Below are 20,917 nucleotides of genomic sequence, written 5' to 3' on the forward strand. Positions count from 1 at the left end.
AATATAGTTCCCTACATTAATCAGCAACTTGAGTCTAAAAATATGAGTAGCCGTGCAGTGTCTCTGAGGGATGGTGTGTGTGGCACTCATTATTCCAGATAGAATCTATATACTGTATCCTGCTCAAAGACACACTGGGCCTGTATGTCAGGACATTCAAGCAGCTAACAGGGAGTGATTAATCACAAGAGAAATCTGCCTGTCACAACTGAGGCAGCGGTGGGACGTGTAACTGTTGGTTGCTGGTCTTTGTCCAGGCTAATCTCTGTGCAAGATCGACTTCAAAGTAATGGCAGTGCTCCCAGTGCCCACAGGCAACATCACTGCTCTACCTCCATCCCATAAATCCAGGATCTGGTCACAATGACAGCTTGTTATTAATCTGAGTAGCTTGTTTGATATCTCTTTGGAGGACATCAAGGCTAACACTGGGTAAAAAAGGGATCACAGAGTGTGTCCCTGCAGAATTCTGCATATTTGTGTTTAAATTCTGCTTGCAAATAAAATAGTTACTATTATTATTATTAGTTATATATAGTTAAATAGCTATTATTATTATAATAATATATTTATTTTATTTTTTTATTTTATTTTATTTTAATTACAGGAAGGAGGAAAATGTCTCTTAGCAGAAAAAAGGATCAAAGGTAATAATAATGAATCAAAATCAAAATCAAATTGATAAAATGTCAGAGTTAGATTGATAAATGATGTTTACATGGTACAAGGTTGTTTGTCAATATACAGCACAAGGCTGCATAACGAAACAAAATTTTTAGTCCCTTCATGCTACATTAGTGAAGTGTATATTAAAATATGGCAACATATAAAGTAAAACAATATATACAATTATTTATATACATAAATACATACACATATACACCAAGAACATTCTGCAGTGCATCTTTTGAATTTGCGTCTGCAGTGAATGTAAACAGCAGCAGAGATGATCATATGGTTTATGGCTTGAAAATGTTTGTATAAAATTGATCTATTATGTGGTTTATAAAGGACTGTGGTGAAGAAACAGTGACAGTGTTTCACACTCTTGGCTAACATTTGTCATGTACATCTGTCAGTGGTCAAGTCACAATAACATATGGTTAAGTAAGTATAATTTCTCCATATATCTACTCAAAAAAAACTAATTTCTTGGCTGGCTACTCTCTGCTGTCTCAGACAACAGCACCTTTTGTCCTGTGTCAGCCACCGTAGCTGTCCTACTCTCTTTGAAAGAGGGTGGGGAGTGGGGCGGTAGACTAGACAGTTGGCTGTAATTTGCAACCTCACCGCTAGATGTCACTAACTCTTAAACACTTTATATCTAAATTAAATGTCTACAAAGAGTTTTTAGCTGGTGAAGAAACAGTCCCAGTTTAATACTGATGCCTCTATATGACCTACATGAGCAAACAAGACCATCAGCAAGAAGACCGGCTATTTCTATATAATTCTGCTACAAATTTACAGCACGTAGCCCGCATTACAGTTAATAATCTTCCATAGCCGCAAACAGATTTATTACCTCATCGGTATGCATCCTGCAAACGCTGTGCTTAAAAAAGAAAAACGTATTAAAAATAGACCATGCACTTGCTTCCAAAACAAATTCACACGCTAATCAGATCAAGGTCTTTATGAGGTGGAAACAATCAGCACAAAATGAAGGTTACTTGTTGTTGCTTTAAGGGGCACAGGGTTAGAGGAGGGGATTGTGATTTAATATCTATATATTATATATTAATATTGATATTGGCCTCTGTAAGACCTCAAACCTGTTAAAAAAAGGCAAGAAACACGAGCTGTCTGACAATCAGGCAGGTTGGAAACAAACCTCCAGGCTAGAAAAACTACAAGCGGATCTTCTAATGCAAGATTGGATATTTTAGCAGAAAACAAATGAAATATTGTACATTTCAGTGAGCCTTTTACAGATACCTATCAGGCTTTATGTGACTTGTTAGATATGTTAAATAACAACATTTCCTTATTAAAACATAATCCTGTTGCATTATGTTTGCTGTTGCAAATTAATCATTTATACATTTAATTTCTCTGAGAAAGGGTTGCTTTAAGACAGATACCACAATCAACAGGTAATGCAATTGACATACTGCTTGCATAACATGTAATGAAGTAGCTTGATTTGACATCTGCTTTGCTGGATTGGCCCAAAATACATTTTCTCTTGTTATTTTATGACATCTCAAGTAATTATCCATAATATCTATTATATCACCATACACATCGATCTTATGATTGACTATTCCATATACCACTGATTTTATTCAAATTGTCCACTCCTAATAGCAATTGAATAACAGTTACTACTACCCTTGTTCATTCAGGATTTTGTGGCCTTTTAGACTTTTTATTTTACACTCCATGGCAAACAGACAAAAACTGAAAAAGCTCATAAACATAAACAGTGTGGTCTTAATCCTTTGGTGAGTGGACTTCTAAAAGCAGATCAGTCAGTACCCACTGTGACCCAGGTTGAGGTTTTGTCATCTGGCCCCTTGCCATACGGGAGCGGTGTGTGTGTGAGTGTGTGTGTGTGTGTGGTGTCTTGTTCCACAAGCAGCTGTTCAACTATTAAACCCCTCTTCCACACACACACTCACACACACACACACACACATCGTGCACTCCCCCCTGTTGCCTTGCAGCATGCTGCTCCTCAGGTTGAGCGGGCCTGTGCTGCTGCTAAATGGCTGAGCTGCTGGTGGATTAGCAGCCTGAGACGAAGAGAGAAAGTGTGGATGTATTTATCCCCAGCTCATAGCGAGCTGCAGGGAAAGCTCCTCAAAACTAACCCCAATCCCTCAGATCAGGGTTAGATGAGTACCACTTTGGATATGACAAATTCTGTCACAATCAAACACAATTAAATTTTTTTCTTAAGAAGAGAACACCCAGCAGGAAGTATTTATTTGACCTAAATTTACATTTTGTGTCATTAAAAAAACAACATTATTCACTAATAATAATTCACTAATAATTTTTAAAGATAATGCATTACTGTAAAAACATTTCACTAGTAAATCACTCATCATGGTCTTTTGCTGTTTCTTGTAATGATGCAGCTCATATTATGTCAGAATTTATACCACTTTATTATTGTAGTGAACACTTTGTGGTCGAGTTGGGCCCCATTATCAGTATTATTATAATTGTAATAATAATGAAATAATAACTGTATCCTGTTATTATGTTGTGCTTTAATGAATGATTTTTCCCATTGGTGTAGATAAAATGTTATTTGAAAATTTTAGTGACTTTTCTTTCTCTTCTACGTGGTGCATTTCTATGACTATAATAGCAGGGACTGGGGTGGGGGTGGGAGGTGACGGTTGGCGTAATGGGTGGAAAGGGGACTGTGTCACAGTGGATCAGTGTAAGTCCTCCCTGGCAGATGCAGGCCAGATTGAGCTGGAAGGATAAAGATGTTACCCAAGAGCGCCGGTCACAGCCTAAACAACAAATGGCTGCCTGGTGTGTGGCGAGTGTTTGTGTGAGGGGGAGAGAGATAGAGAGATTTTGACCTACTGTATACTGACTGCATTACCAGCAGGCCACTTTAAGGGCCCCACTTAGAGCTGCTGGGGCCTCTTATAGCTGCTTAAGAGCTGCCATGGGAATGAAAGCAGCTCTGTAATCTGCTGTTCACCGAACATGGTGCAGAAGAAACACACGCTTACACAAACATGATGGTAAATGACAGTAGCTAATAATCTCTAATAATGCAGCTGTATGCACTAGTGGAAATGAAGTGAAATCATATGGAACAAGCCATTAACTTGAAAACTTGAATATTAACTGGATGTAATCTATTTGTTTGTAGGGTTAGGGTTACATCATCCAGACCTGATGCCCATGGGATGGGCATTCAACATCAAAAAAATCTGTGTTCTCCACAATCAAATCCTCAAATGAACTTTTAATATGATGGATTAAGTCTGTTAATATTTCATCCAATATAAGATAGTGAGGTCTGCATGTCTATAAATTCATATTTAAAAGGTGAACATTTTTCTTTGTCTGTTGTTCCTTACAATGTAACTGTCTGTCAAGACATTTATCGGTTGACACAACCTACTTATTTAGTCATATTGGCTGTCCATCACAGCGGATGCTGGGTCTGAAAGGATTTTAAACATTTCTGTTGAGACAACTTTTAAATGATGTGAACTTTTAAAAGATTGGTCAGATATCATGTTGTTTTATTGTCTTATTTTGACATCTCATTAAGTTAATGAAACAATAGACAATCTGCATTAAATAATCCATTTTAGCCTTAACATATTCATTTCAGATCTTTCACTTTAGCTGCCTTAACATGTTTAATTAACATATTTACATTAACTTTCTTCATTTTAGGAGTTCTATGCATACATATTTGAAAATTAAAATTATATAGCAGTCAGACACAATGCCCAACAGTGCATGGAGAAGACGGTAATTTCCTAAAAGCACTCAGTTTTATTTGGTTACAGACAGTGTAGCTGCGCTTGAAATGAATCAGATTTCGAGCTGTGAAGAAATAGAAATCAGTGTAAAAGCCACCAGCTTCAGCCAATGTCAAACATCGGGAAATGTCTGCTATAACACCCCAAAGCTGCACAATCCCCGTGAAAAGGTATGGTACAGCAATCATAATAAAAAAGAAGAGCTATAGGAGATCAAACAAGACATCTATACAAAGTGTATCTGGCATCTGCTAGGAGGCTTGATGCTCGTTGGGAGTGAAAGGAGATTATGTTAAAGCCTAAATGAGGCTTTTACATTTTGTCAAATCCTGCAGGCATAATCTAATCTTATCTGTCTCAATCCAATTTTTAATGCTGGCTACACATAGGATTAAAGTAGTGCAGTTTGCTTTGTAGGCCATTTGACAGTGGAACAGCATCTGTTGCTGATGGCTGGAAGCTGTGCAGGTTAAAGTGGGAGAGATCAGGAGCAGAGGGAAGGTCAAGCTGGGTTTGATGTTTACAGTGGCAGATCTGCAGGATTCACAGGCAGGGGCCTCAAATCTTTATATACTGTATGTTAATGGTGTGCTGAGGACAGTGATGACTGTTTTAGCCTTATGCTTGTCATTTCATGGCCATATGTCAAATGAATTATTAAAATATTTAACATCAAAAGTGCTTCACTGATCCTATCTTTGTTTCTACCACAGCTTTTATAATACATGTATATATTCACCAGGGCAGGAAAGTCAGAAGGCTGATTTCAACGTTTTCTGTTCTACCTCGACACCAGTGTCATTTGCAGAGTTTCGGAATTCTTCTCCTCAAGGAAAATGCCACGCACATAGTGGGTTTGATGGAGAGCCTGCTACAAACCGCTGGAAAATCAGGCTATTTATGACAATAGTTTGACACAAAGTAGCACCGGCCAACCATGTTCTTCATCAAACTCATCCTGATGAGTCGAAATCTGTGACTGAGTGAACTTCTGAAAAGAAAGTGTTCGACTGAGCTGAGGTAAGCATGTGTGATAAATTAGCAAATGAAAAAGAGGAGAAACCCTAGTCGGACTGGTCGTCGGGAGCACCGGTTCGCTCGGTGGATTGTTTAAGCAGAGAGAGATGCGGAGGGATAAGATGAGCAAGTTGGTTTGGCTGGCTATCTCACTGTACAGAATGCACGGGCATACGTTTCATTGTAACACTGAAGGGAAGACATATTAAGCAGGGGTCTGGTCGATCATTCCCCCAGAAAATCTTGAACTTTAAACGTCATTTCCTGCATTTCGGTGAATTGTTCTGTACCGATTTATACCTTTTTGGCATAGATTTATGGTGGAAATATCAAACATTCACAAAACAACACAAAAATTCAGGTGGCAGGTGACAATTCAAAATCTAAAACTCTAATAGAATATACTGCAGTATGGCTCTCATGCATTCAGATATGTTTCTCCTGTAGATCAACTTTTCTCATTTAATATCATCCCTGCTGAGTCAGCACACATGCAAGCATGATTTTGTGCGGGGAAGTAACATCTTTAAATGTGCAGGTGCATGCAAATATGACAAACAATGACTTTATTCTCCAAACTTTATTGTGATAATATTATGATAATTCTCAAAATTTCCGTTTGCTATTCAATTCAATTTTATTTATAAACCACCAGTTAATAACAGAAGTTATTTCATTGCACATTTCATATACAGCTGGTCTAGACCATACTCAATAATTATAATAATAACAATAATAATCACATGATAATAATAATCGGACTAATAATTGTAGCAGCAGATGTTTAGCAACCACAGATCCAGACCCCATAGCTCCCGACAGGCAGAAACACCTGCAGAAAGCAACAGAAGGAGAGAGGAGAGGGACAAAAAGAATATTTTGACCATCCATCCATCCATCCATCCATCGTCAACCGCTTATCCTGCGTACAGGGTCGCGGGGTCTTTGACCACCTAAATTTAAGATATGGTCCATTTGTTTGACTAAAACTAGTGTTTGTTGAAATATGAAGCAACCTTAAGTCAAAGCTCTAGTCTCTCATTAAATGGCATCTAATACTACATATATAACCTGTTAATTACAAATAGAAATCAAAATGATCAGTCAATATTAGATAATCAACTGGACTCAGAAAAGGGAGCAATGGCTGCTGCAGCTTGTTTGCAGTTGATCTTCAATTTATAGGAAGTTTAAATTTGGAATGATCGTTATAATAAAATATGTATATATATATATATAATATGACATAAATCTCAGATAGTAGAATACAATGCTTAGAGGAAGATAAATATGAAAATAAAAATACATACATACATAACTTATTTTTCTTCCATGAACTGGCAAGCCTCTGTTATTCATAACTATCACATTCTTTCAGTTTTCATTTGGCAGAATGAAAGTGTGAGGGATGAATCAATTTGTTACTAACTTCATGGTGATTTACAATAACACGTCAAGATTTCAAGCAATGGACTTTAACAGGCCAGTATTTTCATTGTTTCTGTAAATTATATATATTATAAATTAAGCTGTGAGTCATGACTGCAGGGTCAGGTTCCAGGTCGTCTTGTCCAGTTCAGATTTCTTTGGAACAGATGGCTGCTCTCCTAACTATAGAGCTTCTGTGTAGTTGATATGGGATTAAAGCTAAATGGATTTTAATTAGGTATACTTCTCATACTACAGCACAAAATATCTACCACCCCACAATATACGACAGAAAAGATGGACAGACAGATACTTTATTATTGCCACACAACAGCGTTGATGGGAAGTGATTTGGTATAGCAACGTGGCTCGGTTCCAGTGCAGAAAGCTAGAGAGACAAAAACAAACACAGACACCATAAAGCAAAACACACACACACACACACACACACACACCCACGATAGAAACGCTGAGAATATTTACAGTGAATATAATATATATAATATGATATGATGTGTTGAGAGGGACCAAGCTGTCAGACATGAAGAGTCAGAAAGTAAGTTTCCAAAAAAATATGTTTTTTTATTTACAAAGCACAAAAAGAAAAACGAATTTACAACGCAGAATAGAAAATTCTGGGCCCATAAAAGAGGTCAACTAAACAGAACTTAACTCGGGTAACAAAACCTTAACATAAGCTGAACAAAACAGACCTAGACTAACTAAACAGACCTAACAAGACTGAGACATGGGGGAAACTTATATAGTGGCTGATCAGGCCATTCTGACACAAAGGGGGTAGACAAACACATAATATGTAAACAAACCACAATAACTACAACACATGTAAAGCATTAAACCAACACTACCTAATATGAACTAAGGGTAAATCAATCAAATAATCATAACAACAAAGTATAACTAGCAAAGAAGAGCTAAATCAGACACACAGAAACTCTCCTTTAGTGCCATATCATTGCAGCTAAATGTATTTCCTCATGCAACAAACGGAGAACCATTGATGTTTGTATAAAGTAACTTAATTATCACATTAGTAATTACTTTGTTGTTTATATAAGTGAATTTTTGCTCTGGCAACACTGCAACCTAAACCCTCATGGCAATGGGCGAGAGAGAGAGAGAGAGAGAGAGAGAGAGAGAGAGAGAGAGAGAGAGAGAGAGAGAGAGAGATCTCTCATCTCATGGAAACAAGTTTCTGCCACTACATATCAAAGTTTCCAGGCTGGACCCTGATCCTTCGTACAAGAGGTGTTACAATAACCATCACAATAGAAAGTAAACTCAGTCGCGCGTGTCTTTATTCCCCTGCAGCAAAGTCGCAGACATCAGCCCAAGGATCGGTACGTGATGTCACCATTACAGGAAGCGCTTCTGCCGGCTGCACATACAGGTCCGTGTGTGGCGGTGGCGTCACTTACTGATCCTTCAGAAATGCTTGGGAAAATGTAGCGTGTGTGGAAGCTACCGCGCTACTTGGTCAATGAAAGAGCTTCATTACTGAAAAGCTATTTGATTCAGAAAATAGTGACCCACCACCAAGCTACTGAGAAATGTAGTTCAACTAGCAATAGCGCTACTTGTAGCGACGCTACTGCCCAACACTGATCATCCACTTCCTGAGCTCATTTTGCCTCACATCCTCAGAAACATGAAGATGGTGACAGATCTGCTGTGGCTGTTTCTGAAACTGAGGTCAGTCTTCCTTCGTGTTTTAACAAGCTAACTATTACACTGTTAGCTAGCTATTGCTGAAAATGAAGGAAAAATGTTTTGTCCGATCCTACTGCATGAGTGAACCAATTCATCTTTCAGAGGGGGTACCTTTTCCCCCCTTATCAGATGCTTGAACCACCTTTGGCAGTATGATGTGACTTGTGATGTGTGAAAAAGAACAATTTTCTGTACAGAATTATTAATTATAAAATGATTCTTAGCACTGGTAATTGTTTGCATCATGGCAGGAGTTCACAGATCATCCTCTCTTCATTTCCTTCTCCATCAATGGCTGTGAATGAATTGGCACCTCAAGTTCATTCAGGGTGTCATCCACTCTGCATGGCTGTCATGAGCTCATGGTGCTATCTTACCTGCCCACACGGCCTTAAAGGTCCTGGCCCCATTAAGCACTGAAACCTGGATCAGGTCATTCTCAATAGCCTGGTCAGCGTGTGGGTCATGCGAAAGGTGTTTATACAAGGTGTTTGAGTAATGAGATAAGGACATGATGGCAGATAGCGAGAGTGAACAAATATTTGACAGAGGACGAGCAGCTGTTTGTCAGGATACCATTAAACCAGCAGGTTGCATAGCACCTTCAACTAAATGTTTCAGTTTGTCCCCTCTGACAACAGTCCCAGCACTCAGCCAGTACATGTTCAAATATGGCAGAGATGTGTAAAAAATGTCAAGGAATATGCACTAAAGGTGTCCAAAGGCAAGAGTATCAAAAAATATTAGAATATGGATACAAATCATAGGGATGAAAATGAGCTATTTAGTTAACTACATTTGCATTGGAGACCTCAGTGCTGATTACTGTGCACTGTCCCTGGTAAATAAATAAATAAATAAAAAAGCAGTGCACCCTGGCCATCGTAGCCCCCTGTGTACGGGAAGGATAGTTAGTTTCTCCTAAACCTCATCCCAAACCAAAGGTTGTGGACAGGTATATTTTGGCTGTCCCTCTTCTCCATAAAATAGGAAAAGTGCCTGCTGTTGGACTCAATATTCCAACACCAAAAGTGACTAAATGTGTGTGTATGTATGTATGTGTATTAAAATGATTGAACGTTTTTCTTTCTGTGTAAAGGCATACTGTATTTACAGGCTGATAGCAGCTAAGCTAACAATAATGCCAATACTGGTGCGACAGGATGCACAGACCACTGCTGCAAAGCAGACAGTGATCCAGAACAGAATGGGCAGGGTGATGAGGTTCATGGCGTAGGGGTAAGGAATATTTGCAGACTTGTGTTAGTGTGGGTGAACCTTTTATCCCCAGACTTCAAGAGCATTCAGACTGAAACATGTGAAATGTTGTGCACGTAGCGGGTTCGATGTAGAGCCTAGTATGAACCGCTGGAAAACTGTGCTATTTATGATGGTAATTTGACAGAAATCTAGCACCGGGCAACCGGGAGATTTATCAAACTCATCCTGATGTGTCGATGCTGCACAGCTGTGACTGAGGTAAAAACGTTTGATAAATTAGCAAACAAATAAGACAAGAATCCATAGTCGGCCTGAAACAGTGTTAAAAAAGAAGAAAGAAAAATGATGAAATAGACAGTATAAAACAGTATACAATATAATGACCATGGTAAATTACCAAGAATGTGTGCTTGCACATTTTCATTGGCCAGGACAGTGTGTTGCCAGATATAGAGACATTGCATTGCTGCGCTAGGTTCAACTTTTAGCATTTTACAGGAGCCCTGCTTTGCTGTCATCACAGTGGTCTCACTGCAATCAATAAGGGGGCTGTATTTAAGTCTGACGTTACACAACCTTTGCCTTTGAGGAGACACCTCCTTAAAGAGAACATAAGTCTCTTCTCTGCAGTACACCCCACAGATTACATGGAAGACTGTGCCTTGATTGACCGCAGCTTTGGAATGCAAGACAGACACTGATACATATCCATGGCTATGTATACAGTAAATTTCCCCGCCCAGTGGTAGATATATGCCATATACCTGTGTATCTGCACCACTACAACTCTGGTGGTGTCAGTAGGTTGAGTCCCAATCTTATTTTTGAAATATAAAATTCCATTGTGCCAAATCTTATGTGTTGATACTCTGATGTGTTCCTCGTTCATGCCATTGCATAACTCAATTTCATCAAATGGAAATTATTGTAAATGTAAGTAAAGTATAGTATTTGTTAAACTGTGGTTGCTGTATCAGGATATGAGTTAAGAATAAGATACAGCAAACAGTGAATAAGTAATCCTGAGTGAATGAAATGCCTATCACAGGATCTAGAGATTGTTTCTTTATCAAAGTCCCACCACTGACAAATGAAGCCATTGAAAATGCTGTTCTTTTTTTCTCTCACCAATCTGTATTCCCTCTAAACTCACAAATGGCTGACCTTTGAAAATTGCTGTGTTTAAGCCTTTGCTTTTTAGCCTTCTGTAAATGTCACATAGTGTTATTGGGCTCTGGCAGCACAGGATCATTAATCTTTCCTGTGCAGGCTGGCTGAGGGAAATACGATGGGTAGAGAAGCTATATCACTAAGTAGGGGCATCAGTGCAGAAGTGTAAACATCATTTGGACACTGCAGTTTTTCTGCTTAAATGGGTTTGATGTTGATGAAGGGAGACCTTCTTTTGGAAGTGCAGTGATGCACAGTGTTTGATCGATACTGCCAAGAAGGTTTTTCCACTGCTGAAAAAGGAGGAAAAGGTAGAATCCTCCTCTTCAGCAAAGATCTTCTGTGCTCCATTTTCCACTCTGGCAGATAATGCAGCTGAAGGCAGGGATTCTTTTGCCAAACGTTTTGTTCTATGACATATCAGCTTTGATTTGTTATTCTAAAAGTACATTTTAGGGCTGCAATTGAAGAACATTGTGAGAAATCAAGTGAATTTGATGAATTCAGTAATTGAGACTGATCAGCGGCATTTTTGTTTTCTGTGTTACTCACACAGTCTTGCATAGTTTTTCTTACAAATATTCTTCTGTGCTTTTTTTGCTCACCTATTACTAAAGCACTCTGTAAGCTACAAATATTTATTATATATCGATACTTTATGCTTTTTGAGCAATCCCATAGACAACCATTGTATTATATAGAAGTCAGTCTATACATTCCATTCACATCTAAAAATACTTTACATAAGCTTGTTATGATGACACTTACAGTGGAGGCGGCAGTTCACAGTTGTGGTCAGAAGGTTGTTGTTGTCTGGTTGTCAACTTGAGAACCAGCTGGTGGACCCCAGAGGTGAAGGAGGTGTCAAGCTAAAGAAGGAGGCCCAGTAGTCGTGCCGAGCCATGCCGTTAAGAGCCACGAGCAGATACAACTTTTTTCATTACAATTTGATGGCTGCAGTAAAAGGTGTTGCCTACCTTGCTCACCTTGATCCCATGTGAGGGGTTCCCATCCACTGACTTAAACTTCTTTGGAGACCACACTGCTATGAGCCCCTGCACCTTATCGTTAGACCAGTTGATCACTGATTCCCATTTCCTTTTTAAAGCATTTTTGGAACATGTCTTTCAATGTTTTGGCTGTGAGAAGGGAGAAATCTGTCCATTCTTCTTCTTTTTCTGCCACTTATCCAGGTGACGGATCTCCATTACTACTTTTGTATTGTTTTAAAGTATCCGAGGCATTACAGTTCTTAAAACTGGACATCCAAATACACTCAATGTTTTAAGTAACTGAAAACACATGCAGAACGTCTCTTTTACCCTTTTTAGAAACTGTAAAAGCTTTCTATAATGGGGTTTGCTAACCTTTATGTTGTTTGTTTTGTTTTGCCATCCTGTTGCTGTTTCTTTCAGAGATATATATTTTTTCCAGCACTATAATATTCAGCTCTTCTCATTGCTCCCTAATGTCTGCTGTGCCCATAGTACTGATAAGATTGAATTTTTATCATGAAAAAAGAACTGTTTTGAAACTTTGGTACATAATGAACAAAATATTCAGACATCCTTATGTAAGCACACATACATGCACACAGTCTGAAGATGGAGTGTCACACAAGAATGCTCCAGTGCCCAATAGCCTCTCAGGAAACTGAAATGAAACTGTGGCTGTGCTGCCAGCAGGCCTTGTTTGGCATTCAAATGGTTGTGGCAGGTAGTGTCACTGGATGGTGACAAACTGTTGTTTTCTGCTTCACAACCCCAGCAGCTCGGAGCACTTTCAGACTTTCATCAAGTAGCAGACACTCACACGTCTCCTCAACTGCCCTTCACAAATGCAGGAGAACACATGCAGTCATTCATGCATACATGGCTGTACACATGCATGCACATGCTTCTGCACTAATTTAGGTTCTTTCACACACACACACACACACACACACACACACACACACACACACACACACACACACACACACACACACACCAGAGCTTCTCAAGCATGTCACGATGCCATCTCAGCCCTGTGGAGTCACTTTATTATAAAAATAAAAATCCATTCAATTTTATTTAATCAGATGAAAAGATAAGGCATTTCCAGGTCATTAATCATGTAAACCCTTTCAGACGGGCCCGTCTACGTCCGCACATCACTCTCATAATCATTTAGGATAAAGAAAGCAGACATAGGGGACGGGGACTGAATCATTTTCCGAACAGCAGCAACCGCTATCCCTACTGGAATGAACCTTACACCCTATGTTCATGATGACCTGTAAGATACTGAAGGAGACTCTGGTTGGATCTTCAAAAACAATGCCATGTTGTTTTTTTAGCCTACATGACTGGGATACTTATTACATCTCACAGTACAAAAGGGCAACATGCAGCTCAGTAAGACAGGTTAGCTCACATCCAAAATGCACTAATGCAAGCAAAATCTGTACACAGATATAGTGGTGCTGGCCAACCCTGTGTTCTGAATTTAGCCACAGGTTCTCATCCACATCACACCTTATGTCCTCTAATCCAGCCGGGAAAGCATCTTTTTGATGCCTGATCCATCCCTTGCAGTGTTCTGCACATGTGTCCAGACATCCAGCACTCACTATGTCCAAGAGGGACATCTGATCATGTGGCTGCTGGTCATAAACTTTCCACCTCCATGAGAAGATTTCCACTGTGGGGTTGAGGGATGCAGAGTAAGGTGGAAAGGCAGGAAGGGCTGTAAGCCGCTCTGTGACAGGAAGAGATGGTAAACGCCACATTGTCACAATTACAAAAGCTTCTGGATTCTGTAAAGAGTTTCTAAAAAGTTAGTTTGGTATAGAGAAATTTGAGTTAGCAATTGTAAAAGAAATATTATAGCAATGTAGAAAAAGAGCCTACCAAGCTTAACAAAACAAATTCCTTAAGTGAAAGCCATCTTCATATTAACAAACTGCAGGAAGTCAAATCCAGCAGATTTCCACCAATTGTTTTCTTAATACCAGCAAAGGCCGGCATCAACTACAGTACATGACAAGTGATCACAATCATTTTAAGCATGCGATGAAAGCTTTTAGTATATGAAACAACAATCTGACTGAGTGAAACACGCCCTGATACCTCAACTCATTAACATATGATAATCTGAGTCTAGCTCTTACGGACATTAAATATATGCTCTATATATGGAGGAAAACTTTCTTTATTTAATTTTGAAAAACTGAAAAATCTAACTTGTCATTTAAATATTCAATTAGTCTAAAATGAAAAGTCTGCTGTGCAGATTCACAGGTAAGTAACTGTAAAAGATTTGTTTCAGCATTCTTAAACTCCTTCGAGGAACCATGTAAAACATAGACAAAATGCAATCCTGCTGGGATGAAAATATATGTACAAAACATTTTATACTCATATATGACAAATTATTTTCTACTTCATATAAGCTTCGCCCTCTAAGGCTGTCGCTATTGGCTTTAACCGTATGCGCTTTGTCTACGCCCACCCGTGGCGTGGGCCTCTATCATGTTATCTATACAAAAAGGATCTTACTGTTTAACAATCGGTCTATCTCTGTGGAGATCCTTTCCATAATGCTGTAAAGAGACATACAATACTGAATACTGCAGTTTGTAGCCATGTACAGTTATAGACAGAACAACTACAGACTGCTAGACATAACAGCAGATTCCATTCTACAAAATGAGACCACCACGGACAGGAATCCACAGACCACTGTGGATTCCTGTCCGTGGTGGTCCGAGTAGGTTTATTCTATTTTTATACTTTTACTAATAATACACTTCTATGTACAAGATTTACATTTTTTTAATTAAAAATATATACAAGTGTGCCAAGGCCCCACCTACACACACACACACACACCCTCATACACACTACTTCACCTACTGCCTGTCACTTATTGTATAGAGAGCTGCAGCAGTCCATTTGACAGTTATATGTTGCTTGCCATGACACCTCATTTATCCTCTGCAGTCATAATTCCCTTTTACACCGCCTTCCCTTATGCAGGTTCTCCCCTCCCCCACCTCTTTCCACTGGCATCCCTCCATCTCTCTGATCCCTCCATTCCTGTCATGTCAGATCTTAGTGGCCGCCACGGGTCAATGCCTCACTTTCTAAAGAGACTCCACCATTCATGGGCAGCAGAGTGGGATTTTACATCTCATGGCAGAGTTTTCCTCTCCATTTGTTATAATGTCAGGTCACTGCACTGCTCAGCTAGCAGAGAGAGAAAGATAATGGCTTCAGCACACTCCCTCCCAATTTATTACACACTCACTGACTATGACCTTGTATGAGCTTGGGTTGCATTCAGATTTTTTGTCAGCCTTTACTACTTTGACTTGCCAGTTAGCTGGCTAGCTACCTGTGATGCAATCCTAGTTGCTTTCTGAAATCAAAGCTGCCTCTGTCAGCCCTTGGCACAGTAGTGATTTTCAGACAGTCTGCCCATGTAGACTTGCATAAAATAGAAGAGGGTACTGTATATTTGGCTGTAACAAAATCAATAAGTTCAATTATACAAGCCTGCTTTGTTACAAACAAGGTTCCTACACACCCTGGATGATTTGTCAAAGCAGGAATGCTGTAATACTGTTTCCCAACCAAGGAAAAGTACTGGTAAAACTATAAGTAAAAAAAGTATATATTGACCTCAACATTTTTATTGTGCAATGATTTTCCCATAACATATTGCTAGATGCATCATCATAGGAATCACAATCCTCACATCCGTTCATCTATCCATACATCCATTTTCTGATGCTTATCCTGGTCTAGATTGTGATATTAGCAAGGCTGCATAAGGTTTCCAAGACATCCCTTTCCTCAACCGCATCATCCAGCTCCCCCTGGGGTATCCTGAGGTGTCCCCAGACCAGATAGGTTATATTATATCTACAGCATGTTCTGGATATTGCCCCGGGGCCTCCTCTCAGTTGGATGCAGATTGAATGGTAAATCAAGAACTTCACCATCAGGGTAAGCTAAATACAAGTTGAAATTGGGTGAAAGTGTTGTTTATCCTGGACTATGGTAATGTTATATACATGTATGCTAGCCAATGGATTTTCATTTTGAAATGAAAAAATAAATTAAAATAATTGAAAAACGGCTTATTTCACAATTAACATTAGTAATAGGGAAACAAAAAAGGGAAAACAACCCATTTTCATTTTTTTGTTTTGATATTAAAAGAGGGAATCTCTTTATCGGATTCTTTGATGTGTTTATAGATGGAAATCTATAAATCTTTAAGTTGCTGCTTGGCTACTTACGTCCTCACACTCCTCTCAAACCCCTCCCGTATCATTCCAAACTGTGTACACAATGCAGCGGCTATATCCTTACAAGACATCCTATTTTTCTGTTTTTTGTTTTTGTTATAAAACCTGCATATTCATCCAAAAAAATTTAGAGTTTTTTGGCTTTGCTGTAATCTAATACTATTTCAACATATTTTATTTTTTGGATTGTCGAAAAATGCCATAAAGTGTTGTATTTGAATTGAAATAAAGGACGTTGATTACCATGTAAGTTACCATTGGCTGTTAAGCATTTTCTCTCATATGCCATAACTTGTTAATATGCAAAGGTTTTGAACTGTCAACAATAACTGAAACCCATATAGCTATTGTACTAGTCTTGTCAAATGATTAAAGTGAGGATATTGTTAGAATGTGTAGGCTAATGTTAAATGATCAGTTTGCATTAGTTCTTTTTGGCCAGTGTATTGAAAAACGGGTTGTTTTCTGTTTTTTGTTTCCCTATTTCTTAATGGTAATTGGTAAATGTTTTTCGTTTTCTTTATTCTTTTTCATATCAAAACAAAAATCTGTTGGTCACCAAGTACACGGACCCATCCCTTATCTGTGTCTAGAAGCACTGGATACGGTTTGCCATGGAACACTGAGGTTTATTACAAATTTTTAAGCACACACTTTGTATGCTCGGGTTTGATGGTCGGCCTAATCCACCTGTAGACTTAACCATTGGCACATTTTTCCATCTTACCATTGGATCTACATCCCCCAGAAAAGTATGGGAAGATATTGTCTTTGCTAATATTATCATGATACACATCGAGCTAGGTCACTTACAGCAATGTTGGCATAGCCAACGTGATCACCTAGTCAGCAATTAGCACAGTTACTGCATTTGTGAACTATGCTAGCTACAATAACAGTGTCAAAAAGCTTCTGCTGCGCTATTTGGCAGTGACTGCCTGAGTGATCACCAGCAGTAGGTGTCATCATCATCATCATCATCATCGTCACATGACACACACCCTACCTACCACAGAGGCAAGGAAAAACTTCCTTTAAGAGGCAGAAACCTCGAGCAGAACGTTGGGATGAGGCTGCATACAGAGGGAGAGAAAGTAGAGGAGAGAGGAGCTCAGTGTATCATGGGAAGTCCCCTGGCAGTCTAGGCCTATAGCAGCATAACTAAGGGATGGTTCAGGACTCACCTGAGCCAGCCCTAACTATAAGCTTTATCAAAGAGGAAAGTCTTAAGCCTACTCTTAAATGTGGAGATGGTGTCTGCCTCCTGAACCCAAACTGGAACCTGGTTCCACAGGAGAGGAGCTTGATAGCTGAACGCTCTGGCTCCTAGTCTACTTTTGGAGACTCTTGGAACCACAAGTAACCCTGCATTCTGGGAGCGCAGTGCTCTGGTGGGGTAGTAAGGTACTGACCATTAAGTGCTTTGTAGGTGAGAAGAAGGATTTTAAATTCTATTCTGGATTTTACTGTAAGCCAATGCAGAGAAGCTAAGACAGGAGAAATATGATCTCTTTTCCTGGTTCCTGTCAGAACACATGCTGCAGCATTCTGGATCAGCTGAAGAGTCTTGATGGACTTTTTCGAGCATCCTGATAATAAGGAATTGCAGTAATCCAGCCTAGAAGTAACAAATGCATGGACTAGTTTTTCTGCATCATTTTTAGACAGGATGTTCCTGATTTTCGCAATATTACGTAGGTGAAAAAAGGCGGTCCTTGAATTTTGTTTAATGTGAGAGTTGAATGACATGTCCTGATCAAAGATAACTCCAAGATTCCTCACAGTGGTGCTGGAGGTCAGGGCGATGCCATCCAGGGAAACTATATCTTTAGATAATGCGTCACGGAGGTGCTTGGGCCCCAGAACAATAACTTCAGTTTTATCTGAGTTTAACATTAGAAAATTACAGGTCACCCAGGTTTTAACATCCTGAAGGCACATTTGAAGTTTAGCTAACTGATGAGTTTCATCTGGCTTGATCGATAGATATAACTGAGTATCATCTGCATAACAATGAAAGTTTACGGAACGTTTCCTGATAATATTGCCTAAAGGAAGCATATATAAAGTGAAGAGGATTGGATAGATGAAGAAATTATTTAGAATAGTTGGTAAAGATTGAGGGAAGCAAAACAGTCTAAACATATATCTGGTTCTACAGCTGTTTCTAAGGTTCCTGAGTTTGGAGATAATTCAGTGCCAGTTGAGGGCAGGTCTTGGTGAATTTTGTTTCTAATAGAATTTTATCATTAAAGAAGCTCATGAAGTCGTAACTACTGAGAGCTATGGGAATACTTGGCTCAATAGAGCTGTGACTCTCTGTCAGCCTGGCTTCAGTGCTGAAAAGAAACCTGGGGTTGTTCCTATTTTCCTCTATTAATGACGAGTAGTACGCTGCTCTGGCATTACGGAGGGCCTTCCTATAAGTTTTAAGACTATCTTGCCAGTTTGTTTCCACGATATTTGCTTTAATTTGCGAGTTTCAGTATTATACCATTGAGCTAAACGTCTTTGTTTTATTATTTCGAGTGTCATTTGCAGCGAGCCTGCAGCACTATCAACAAGATGATTAATTTGGAAGGGACTGAAATTAGCACAGAAGTCCTCCGTTACTTTGTGACTTGATACAAATACAAATTCATATAGATTTACCGGTGTAACTGGCATGGTAGAAGTGCTTGTGAATTTGTCCGTTCCTGATTATTTATCTTCCTTTGAATCCAAGTTGTTAATCCTGTCACGTGAAGTCCTCCGTCTGCTCACTTCTGCCACACTTTGGAGTTAGATCAAATGAATGATGTGTATTTGATATTATTGGATAATTTTTATACAAGTAATATTCTGTTTGAAATAAATAAACTGTTTAATAGCCTATTTCAGTTTTGTGCAAGACGAATTAAAGGCCTGTTCCAAATAAAAGCAGGGTCAATTCAGTGATTTTAGCAAATACGATTAATCAAAGTTTTACGGTAAGTTATATCAGCCCCATAGGAGCATTGGACCACACGGGCATTTTCCCAGTATGCCAGATTATCAATCCACCCCTGAAAGAAGATATCGGAGGAAGGGAAGAGAAAAAGACAGAGTGACGGAGCAAGAGACCAGACAAGAGTAAATATCAGACTTGCTTTTGGTCATTGGTGAGTTAAAAGAGCTAAAAGGATGCAGGACAAGTGGCAAGCTGGCCTTCTTTCTGTTGGACTAGTCAGTAGTAACTTATTAGTAGCAACTTATTAACTGGCTTGCTTTCTTGTGTTGTTGTGCTTGCTTGATGTTCGCCTGTGTCGGCAGAGTTTTTGACTTGAGCAAAAGCAGCCACAGACAGAGGTTTAGCCACTAAGTGACAAAGTATTACAGTTGGCTGTCACTGTCCTGGTACAAAAGTTGAAATGTGTATTAAGTGTTTTGGGTTGCATTAGTACATTGTGGATGTGAGATAAACTGTTATGGTGAGCTGCATGTCGGTAAAGAGAACAATATGAGCACTTTTGCTTCAGAAAATTCCACCTTGTAAAGACTTCACACTGTGAAAAATGGTTGCTTTGTGTTGTACATTTTCTCTTTTCTGCTCCATCATTGCATTCTATTGAAGCGCTCACTGATGAAAAGGGACAGGCTGCCATTGAAGAAAGGAGCGCCTCTCCCTAATTTGAATCATTTCTCATTATGAGACTAGCAGGTGGTATATGGAGAATATTGCTATTTGATAAAGGTTCATTTCACCAATATAGTGTTGCAAATAAGTGCATCTCCACATGAGCTTGGCTTTATTCTCTTGTGTGAACACATGGAGGTTGTACAAATTATGCTCACTTTTATTTGGGTGTACAGATCACCGTTTTGTTATGTAGTCTTTCACAGACAGAAGACAGTGTGTTCAAATTTACTACCACATTTTTTATTTGCTTCTGCTTGCTAATTCTGCTTACAATATGAAATTCTCAACTTTTAAGATTTAAGAGACCTGGATGAGCAACACATGACATATGACAGTTCATTCCTGCAAATAATATTTACTTTTTCTAGTGTGATAGAAAAAGTAAATAGTGTGATAACACTCCAACCATAGCTTTTTAAAATTATACTGCCATCAATGAGCTGTACGAAAGTGGGGAGCAGGGTTGAAAGTTGATGTTTTTAAAAAATAGCAAGACCTTCCTGAGCATTTATTTGCACTTTTTGTTTAAACAACCTGCTTTAAAACTCAGTTTCTTGTTCTATGATTGCTTCTGTACTGATATCACATTGATAGGGGTTGATGAAGTTACCATGTTAAGGAGCCAGACACAGATGTGCTGGGTGGGATATCACTTTACCCCAGCATGGCCCGACAATAGATTGCGGCCAAGGCTTACAAGACCTTGGGGAGCAGCGGCGGCCTATGCCACTTTACTGCCTCAAAGGAGTCCTGTACCTGACACCAAATGTCATAGCAGGACAGGGGAGAAGATTTTTTGGATCCACTTCAAAGTTCACAGGTCAGAGCAGGTTGCAAGACATCTAACATTTTCTTACAGTATACAAAAAATGTATGGTTTGAGGATCAAATACTAGTTGTAATATTTTATCTTACCTTTGCCCTCTG

This window comes from Micropterus dolomieu, linkage group LG21 (assembly GCF_021292245.1).
Source record: "Micropterus dolomieu isolate WLL.071019.BEF.003 ecotype Adirondacks linkage group LG21, ASM2129224v1, whole genome shotgun sequence".
NCBI lineage: Eukaryota > Metazoa > Chordata > Actinopteri > Centrarchiformes > Centrarchidae > Micropterus > Micropterus dolomieu.